The sequence below is a fragment of the Nicotiana tabacum genome, chromosome 10 (assembly GCF_000715075.1).
Source record: "Nicotiana tabacum cultivar K326 chromosome 10, ASM71507v2, whole genome shotgun sequence".
Lineage (NCBI taxonomy): Eukaryota > Viridiplantae > Streptophyta > Magnoliopsida > Solanales > Solanaceae > Nicotiana > Nicotiana tabacum.
Window position 1 is genome coordinate 57,906,307 of NC_134089.1, and position 8,672 is coordinate 57,914,978.

The window sequence follows — 8,672 nt, forward strand, 5'->3', positions numbered from 1 at the left end:
ATTTAAAGACCTACTTGTTTCAAAATAAATGCTCGATTTATCGAGTTGCACTTGTCTGGATGTTGTTTAGTCTTAATCAAATGCATTGGCTCTTTATTATTCACTACTATTTTCTACACTTTTCTTTTTTATAGCGTTATTATTACTTTTCCTGATGAACTGGTGACTGTGACATGTAATGAGGCAACATAACATGAGGATAGTGATTGAGATGAAGAAAATGAGATACCCGAGGAAGTTGTCAGGGAAGCTGAAAACTTTGAGAATAAGCCCAAGTCTAATCTGGACGAAACATAAGCAGTAAATTTGGGGGATGTCGAGACCGTCAAGGAGACTCACATCAGCATTCAATTGTCACCAATAGAGAAAGAGGAATACATCTGTTTTCTAAAAGAATATGAAGACATTTTTGCATGGTCATATGATGACATGACCGGTTTGAGCACTTCCATAGTGGATCACAAGTTGCCTACTAATCCCATGTGTCCGCCAGTGAAGCAGAAACTCAGAAAGTTCAAACCAGATATGAGCCTGAAAATCAAGGAGGAAGTTACCAAGCAAATCAAAGCCAAAGTTCTCAAGGTTGTTGAGTACCCAACCTGGTTAGCTAACATTTTGCCGGTTCTGAAGAAAGATGGGAAAGTCAAAGTATGTGTTGACTATTGGGATTTAAACAGAGCAAGTCCCAAGAACGACTTCCCCTGCCAAACATACACATCCTAATCGACAACTGCGCCAAGCATGAACTCCAATCCTTTGTAGATTGCTTCGCGGATTATCACCAGATCTGGATGGACGAAGAAGATGCAGAGAAAACAGATTTCATTATACCTTGGGAGGTATATTGCTACAAGATGATACCATTTGGTCTAAAGAATGCCGGGCTACCTACATGAGAGCCATGACAACCATCTTCCATGATATAATACACAAGGAGATAGAAGTGTATGTGGACGATGTCATTATCAAATCCAAGAGAGTCGCATATCACATAGCGGACTTGAGAGAATTCTTTGACAGGCTAAGGAGGTACAACTTAAAGCTAAACCCCGCAAAATGTGCATTCGGGGTTCCCGCAGGAAAGTTACTGGGATTCATCGTCGGTCACCGATGGATCGAGCTGGATCTGTCTAAGGTCAAGGCTATTTAGGAGTTACCAAGCAAAAAGGACGTAATGAGCTTCCTAGGGCGTTTCAACTATATCAGTTGATTCATAGCACAAACCACGGTCATATGTGAACCCATCTTCAAGATGCTGAGGAAAGATGCCGAAACAAGCTAGACAGAGAATTGCCAGAGGGCCTTTGACAAAATCAAAGAGTACTTGTCCACACTACCAGTTCTGGTCCCGCTGGAAACAGGACGACCTTTGTTACTCTATCTATCTGTTTTGGACGGAGCCTTCGGATGTGTTCTAGGACAACATGATGAGACAGGGAGGAAGGAGCAAGCCATTTATTGCTTGAGTAAGAAGTTCATGCCTTATGAAGCACGATACTCTCTTTTTGGAACGCACTTGCTGTGCTTTGACCTAGACGGCTCAAAAATTGAGGCATTACTTCTGTGCCTACACTACATACCTCATATCCAGGATGGATCCTCTGAAATACATATTTCAGAAACCCATGCCGACTAGGAAATTAGCCAAGTGGCAAATACTGTTGAGTGAGTTCGACATCATCTATGTAACTCAAAAGGTGGTCAAAGGACAAGAGTTGGCAGATCATCTTGCTAAAAATCCGGTGGGAGGAGAATACGAACCCTTGAAAATGTATTTTCCTGACGAAGAAGTATTGTTTGTAGGAGAAGACATTATAGAAGCATATGATGGTTGGAGGATGTTCTTTGACGGAGCTGCAAATTTCAAAGGAGTGGGCATTGAAGTAGTTTTGGTTTCAGAAATGGGTCAACATTATCCGGTATCTGCTAAACTCAGATTTCCCTGCACCAACAACATGGCAGAGTACGAATCATGCATACTAGGACTCAACATGGAAATCGACATGAATATTCAGGAGCTACTGGTAATCGGCGGTTCAGATCTGCTTGTGCACCAGGTACAAGGAGAATAGGCCCCCAAAAATTCCAAGATATTGCCATATATGCACCATGTGCAGGAATTAGGAAAGAGGTTCACAAAGATAGAGTTCCGACATGTGCCCAAAATTCAGAACGAGTTCACCAATGCATTGGCCACCTTGTCATCTATGATACAACATCCAGATAAGAACTATATATATCCCATTCCGGTGAAGATCCATAATCAGCCGGCATATTGTGCTCATGTTGAAGAAGAAACAGATGGAAAGCCTTGGTTCCATGACATCAATGAGTATTTGGCGAAAGGAGAATATCAAGAGCATGCAAACCACACCTAGAAACACACACTCCAGAGATTGTCCAATCACTTCTTCTATAGTGGAGGAAATCTTTATAGAAGAACTCCCAATTTGGGATTGCTAAGATGTGTCGATGCAAAAGAAGCTTCTAAACTACTTGAGGATGTACATACCGGAACCTGTGGCTTGTACATGAATGGTTTTGTCTTGGCTAAGAAGATACTCAGGGATGGCTATTTTTGGATGACTATAGAGACAGACTACATCCAGTATGTCCACAAATGCTTTCAATGCCAGGTACATGCCAATATGATAAAAGTGCCTCCAAACGAGCTCAATACAACAAGCTCACCTTGGCCATTCACCGCCTGGGGTATGGATGTTATTGGTCCGTTTGAGCCCACTACTTCAAATGGATACAGGTTTATTCTAGTAGCCATTGATTACTTCACAAAATGGGTAGAGACTGCATCTTACAATGCTGAAACCAAGAAAGTCATTGCAGATTTTGTCAAAGATCGTATTATTTGCCGATTCAGAGTTCCCGAGTCCATTGTTACTGATAATGCTGCCAATCTCAATAGTGATCTGATGAAAGCCATGTGTGAAACTTTCAAAATCAAGCACAAAAATTCCATAGCCTACATACCTCAGATGAATGGAACCATGGAAGCCGCCAACAAAAATATCAAGAAAAATACTAAGGAAGATGGTAGAGAACCACAAACAATGGCACGAGAAGCTACCTTTTTCTTTATTAGGATACCGCACTACGATTCGCACATCAATCGGGGAAACGCCCTACATGTTGGTTTATGGTACCGAGGCTGTCATCCCAGCCGAGGTAGAGATTCCTTCTTTAAGAATCATACAGGAAGCGAAACTCAGTGATGCATAGTGGATAAGGAGTCTCTATGAACAATTGGCCCTTATCGATGGAAAGAGGATGAACGCAGTGTGTCACAACCAACTTTATCAGAACAGAATGTCCAGAGCTTTCAACAAAAGGGTCAAACCAAGGCAATTTGCACCAGGACAGTTGGTGCTGAAGAAGATCTTCCCACATCAAGATGAAGCCAAAGGGAAATTCTCTCCCAACTTGCAAGGTCCTTACATGGTTCACAGGGTGCTGACAGGAGGAGCACTAATATTTGCAGAAATGGATGGAGAAATCTGGCCAAAACCAATCAATTCAGACGCAATCAAGAGATACTATGCTTAGCTTATTTACATTTCCTCATCTGATGTAATTGAACTACGCTTGACCTTATTCCCGTTTAAGAGAAAATACATAGGCATCCTTATGGGTTCGGTCATATCATAATAAAATTTCCATTTTAACCCCAAGATCAGAAACTGAGGCAAAATTTTGAGGAGGACTCTCAAATTCCGGAGCAAGTCCAGCCGATGCCATCGCATGCCAGAAAGTCAGAAATTGGTTAAGAAACTGGGGCAGAGTATTCCAAAGAAGGTTCAGCAAGTCCCATTATCCGCTAACGGTCAAAAGATCATCTACCAAACTGGGGCAAAATTTTGAGGAGGACCCTCAAAATTCTTACATAAGAAAGCTGCAGTGTCTTTGAAATATGTTACAATCACTAGTTCATCTAAAAATCACTTGATATATCAAAATGTTTCTAAAATGACACTATTTTTATCAATAATTGCATATTTTCAAAAACTCTATTTCTGTGACAGTCAGTTGTTACCCGGGGAAACTCGAAAAGGCCTTTAGAACGAAGCAAAGCAAGGCCAGCAGACGAAGGCACGAACCAACCTTCCCTCACAAAACTTACAATTTTTTCTTTGAACACAGGCACATCTGACGTAGCGATAGCATCCACAAATATATACACGTAACAAATTCGCTATCAATCAGGACATCAGACACCGAATATATCTCCAGCTAAGACATATACTACTCTTATTTACTACTTGCTCTCTGCATGAGGCTAATTCTTGACTCTATATTTGCATAAGGCTAATTCCTGCCTCCATATTTGCGTGAGGCCAATCCTTGCCTCCATATTTTTATGAGGCTAATCCTTGCCTCCCTATCTGTATGAGGCTAATCCTTGCCTCTATACTTGCATGAAGCTAATCCTTGCCTCCATATCTGCATGAGGCTAATCCTCGCCTCTATATTTGCATGAGTCTAATCCTTGCCTCCCTATTTGCATGAGGCTAATCCATATCTGCATGAGGATAATCCATTCCTCTATATTTGCATGAGGCTAATCCATGCCTCCCTATTTGCATGAGGCTAATCCCTGCCTCCATATCTGAATGAGGCTAATCCCTGCCTCCATATATGCATGAGGCTAATCCCTGCCTCCATATTTGGATGAGGCTAATCTGTTACATCTCGCATTTTCGTACGTTAAAATTTGTTTTTAGTTAACCGACATAGACTCAGGGATGAGATCATCTTGACGTTAACGTACTTACGTTATTATAACAAGCGATAAATAAGTGTTATGAAGGATAAAGGGGTATACGGATTAAAGAAAACAAGTTTTGTTGAAAGCGGTCAATTTGGAATAAAATACGGGTCGAGCGATAATACCCGATTATTATGAACTAGTACCATGCAAGGTACCATATGACCATGGTAGTATAATATAAAAAGTATATATAAAGTATTTTAAAAATAAATAAAATTTTAAGTAATTTGTGATAATTTTTAAATTATATGGGTAATTGGTTAATTACCGGGTAACGGGACATTACCCGGTTAACTAATAAGTGGATAAAAAATTAATAAAATAACCTACCCCTACCCCCACGTGGCAGTGTGCCACCATTCAACATATGAGTCATAGTCATATGTGTTGCATGACAAAGTAACGTGTAAAGTTGAATTAGTCATTTAATAGAAAGACTTATTGACTTAAGATAAGTCTTGAATGATATAACATTTAAAGATCCATTGGATACTTTCTGAAAGTAGGAAAAACGAGAATCAGAAGCTTCAATTCATTCTTTGAATTGAAATCAATACCTTAAAAACAGAAGCTTCAACAAAGTTTCAAAAAACATTGGAGTCAAGTGTTGGTTTAAAATCATTCTTTAGTTCAAAAAGCAAGAAACAGAAACGTTTTCTGTCAAAATCTCAAGGAACCAAATTTGTTATATTACGTTCCAAAATTTTTAAGAACCAGAAACAAGTTTTCGTCCATGAATTTCTAAGGAGTTGAGGCAAATTTCGTTCAAATAATTCAAGAGACAGGTATGTTAAGGCCTTCCCTTCTTTCTTTTGGCATGGTCTAGATTATACGAAAGAAACGAGCAAATACACGGTTTCTATAAATTATTCTATTCGTAGAAATAGTAGGGGTGTCTATATTTTTGATTCCCCGTGAGAATTATTATTTTCTTCTGTTCATGGGTCTTAGAATAATACGCAGTTGGAAAAATTTATCCGGAAGGAATATTGAGATTATTACGTATTTTTCATGCATTTCGTACATGTGCATTGACCCATGACCAGATGGCGTTATATACGCGTATATATGTAAATATATGTATATGGGATATGGGAAAAAGTTACGGCGTTATATATGCACCCCTACGGTGTTATATACGCACCACCACCTGATCAGCTGATATATGATGATGATGATGCCCACAATGGCTAAAATATGATTCAAACGGCGTTGTATACGCGTATATATGTATATATTCAAACGGCGTTATATATGCGTATATATGTATGTATATATATGTATATGGGATATGGAAAAGGTTATGGCGTTATATATACGCACCACCACCTGATCAGCTGGTATATGTTGATGATATTGCCCACAGTGGCCGAGATGATATGATGGGATGCCCCCAGTGGCTTGATGATATTATGTACACCATACCTATGCATGGCATGACATTTACACGCACGTGCATGACGTTATAAATGTTTCAGTATTTACAAAGTTATTCAAATTTAAAAATGTGTTTCAGTATTCAATGTTTCATCTATGTCTTTTACGTACTAATTTCCATGCCTTACATACTCAGTACATTTTTTTATTGACGCCCTATTTCACGGGGCCTGCGTTTCATGCCGCAGGTGCAGGTAGGCAAGCTGACAATCCCCATTCTTAGGATCCCTGATCAATGAGAGTTGGCGTGCTCCATTTGATCCGGAGCTGCTTTTGATATTGGTACGATACGTTTGTACATATATATGTATATGAGTATGACGTGGCTCAGTCCCATCTTTGTACAGTTATGTTTCTGTTAGAGGTCTGTAGACAGTATGTCTAGTTGGGTTCTATGTGGCCTTGTCGGCTTTCAGTTTTTGATGTATAGTTGTCTATAGCAGCCTTGCCGGCTCGCCTACTGTATTCTGCCTGTATACGTACATATGCCTTGATGGCAGGCTTCTTTCACGTATGTTAATTTTGTAATGCAGCAGATGTTATTCAGGTTCATATTTTATACGCATGCTTAGGGGTGTTTGACAGGTAAGACTCAGGCGCCCGTCGCGGCCCATCGGTTTGGGTCGTTACAAAAGTGGTATCAGAGCAGTTCTGTCCTAGGGTTGTCTACAAACCGTGTCTAGTAGAGTCTTATTTATGGGTGTGTCGTGCACCACACTTATAAACAGGAGGCTACAGGACATATAGGATGTTATCCTCTCTTTTTATCTCAAGATCGTGCAATACAAGAATTCTTGTTCCTAACGTTTTCAGCAATGCCTCCAAAGAGTACGGCCGCCCAGAAGGGAAAGATCGTGGCTGGTGAGACTACTAGTCGAGCACCACGAGTTACCAGGGCTCGGGAAGAATCTCATGGTGAGGTTCCATCTCAAACTTCACAAACCCTGCCTTTTCCAGAAGAGTTCCGAAGGGCACCAGCTCCAGCACCCGCCCCTATACATTCAGCACCTCAGCAAGATACGCCGGGTCAGGAGATGAGAGATGTTGTTCAGTTATTGACCCGATTAGTAGCCACACAGGCTCGACATCAGGAAGCAGGTATTGGTCACGTAGATAGGTCTGTGAGCGCGAGGGTTCGTGACTTTATTAATTTAGACCCTCCAGTATTCACTGGAGCAGACCCGAATAAGGACCCTCAGGTATTTATTGATAGAGTACAGAGGACGTTATGGGTAATGAAGGCCACTGAGACTGAGTCAGTTGAGCTAGCTTCCTATAGACTCCGAGATGTTGCAGTTAATTGGTACGAGTTGTGGGAATTGTCTAGAGGTGAGAATGCCCCTCCAGCAGTATGTCAGGAGTTTACAGAAGCTTTTCTTCGTCATTATCTGCCACCAGAGCTTAGGCAAGCTAGAGTTGATAGGTTCTTGATCCTTAGGCAGGGAAACATGAGTGTTCGGGAGTACTGTCTTCAGTTTGATTCGTTGTCTAGGTATGCTCCTACTATTGTATCTAAGATGGAAGATCGGATTCACCGGTTCGTGATGGGATTAGAGCCTTACTTGCTTAACGATTGTATGTTGGTTTCACTTCATCCAGACATGGATATTTCTCATATTCAGGCGTACGCTCAGGATGTAGAGGAGCGTAAATAGAAACAGAGGGCCGATCGTGAGCATGATAGGGCCCAGAATAAAAGAGCGAGGTCTTTGGGTCCTTCTGGTGAGTTTCGAGATGGTCAGAGGCAGCAGTATTTGAGATATCCATCCTAGTCCTCGGCTAGCGCGCCCCCTCAGTTTGGAGGAAAGAGATTTGATCATTTTACATATTCAAGGCCTGGTCAGAATTTTAGGGCCTCAGGTTCGCAGTATAGGGGTGAGTCAAATCAGATGAGGCCACCCTTGCCACAATGTGCTTAATGTGGTAAGCAGCATACTGGGCAGTGCCGTATGGGACTAGGTCTTTGTTATACTTGTGGTTATCCGGGCCACATTATGAGGGATTGTCCGATGAGAGGTGATACAAGCATAGCTCAGCCAGCGGGATCTGTGGCTGGATCGTCATCATCAGTACGCCCCCCTAGGCAAATTCCCCAAGCACCAATGAGTCGTGGTAGAGGCAGAGCATCTAGCTCGAGCAGCCCTCAGAACCGCATTTATGCATTGGCAGGATGACAGGACCAAGAGTCATCGCCTGATGTTGTTACAGGTATATTATCAGTATCCTCCTACGATGTATATGCACTAATTGATCCAGGTTCGACCTTATCATACGTTACTCCGTTGATTGCTAGTAAGTTTGAAATAAAACCTGAATTGGTTAAACCTTTTGAGGTGTCTACACCTGTTGGGGACTCGGTGATAGCTAAGCAGGTATATAGGGGTTGTATAATAATAGTTCATGGTCGACCTACCATAGCAGACTTAATCGAGTTAGATATGGTAGAATTTGA

The 8,672-nt window shown here is 41.3% G+C and overlaps 1 long non-coding RNA gene across 1 annotated transcript; it reads left to right on the top strand.

The window, feature by feature from the left end:
- The first annotated feature begins 5,239 nt into the window (after positions 1-5,239).
- Positions 5,240-6,752, top strand: LOC142164862 (uncharacterized). The gene is made up of 2 exons (XR_012695939.1): positions 5,240-5,568; positions 6,409-6,752. It is a non-coding gene; the product is annotated as an uncharacterized LOC142164862 (long non-coding RNA).
- Positions 6,753-8,672: the final 1,920 nt, after the last annotated feature.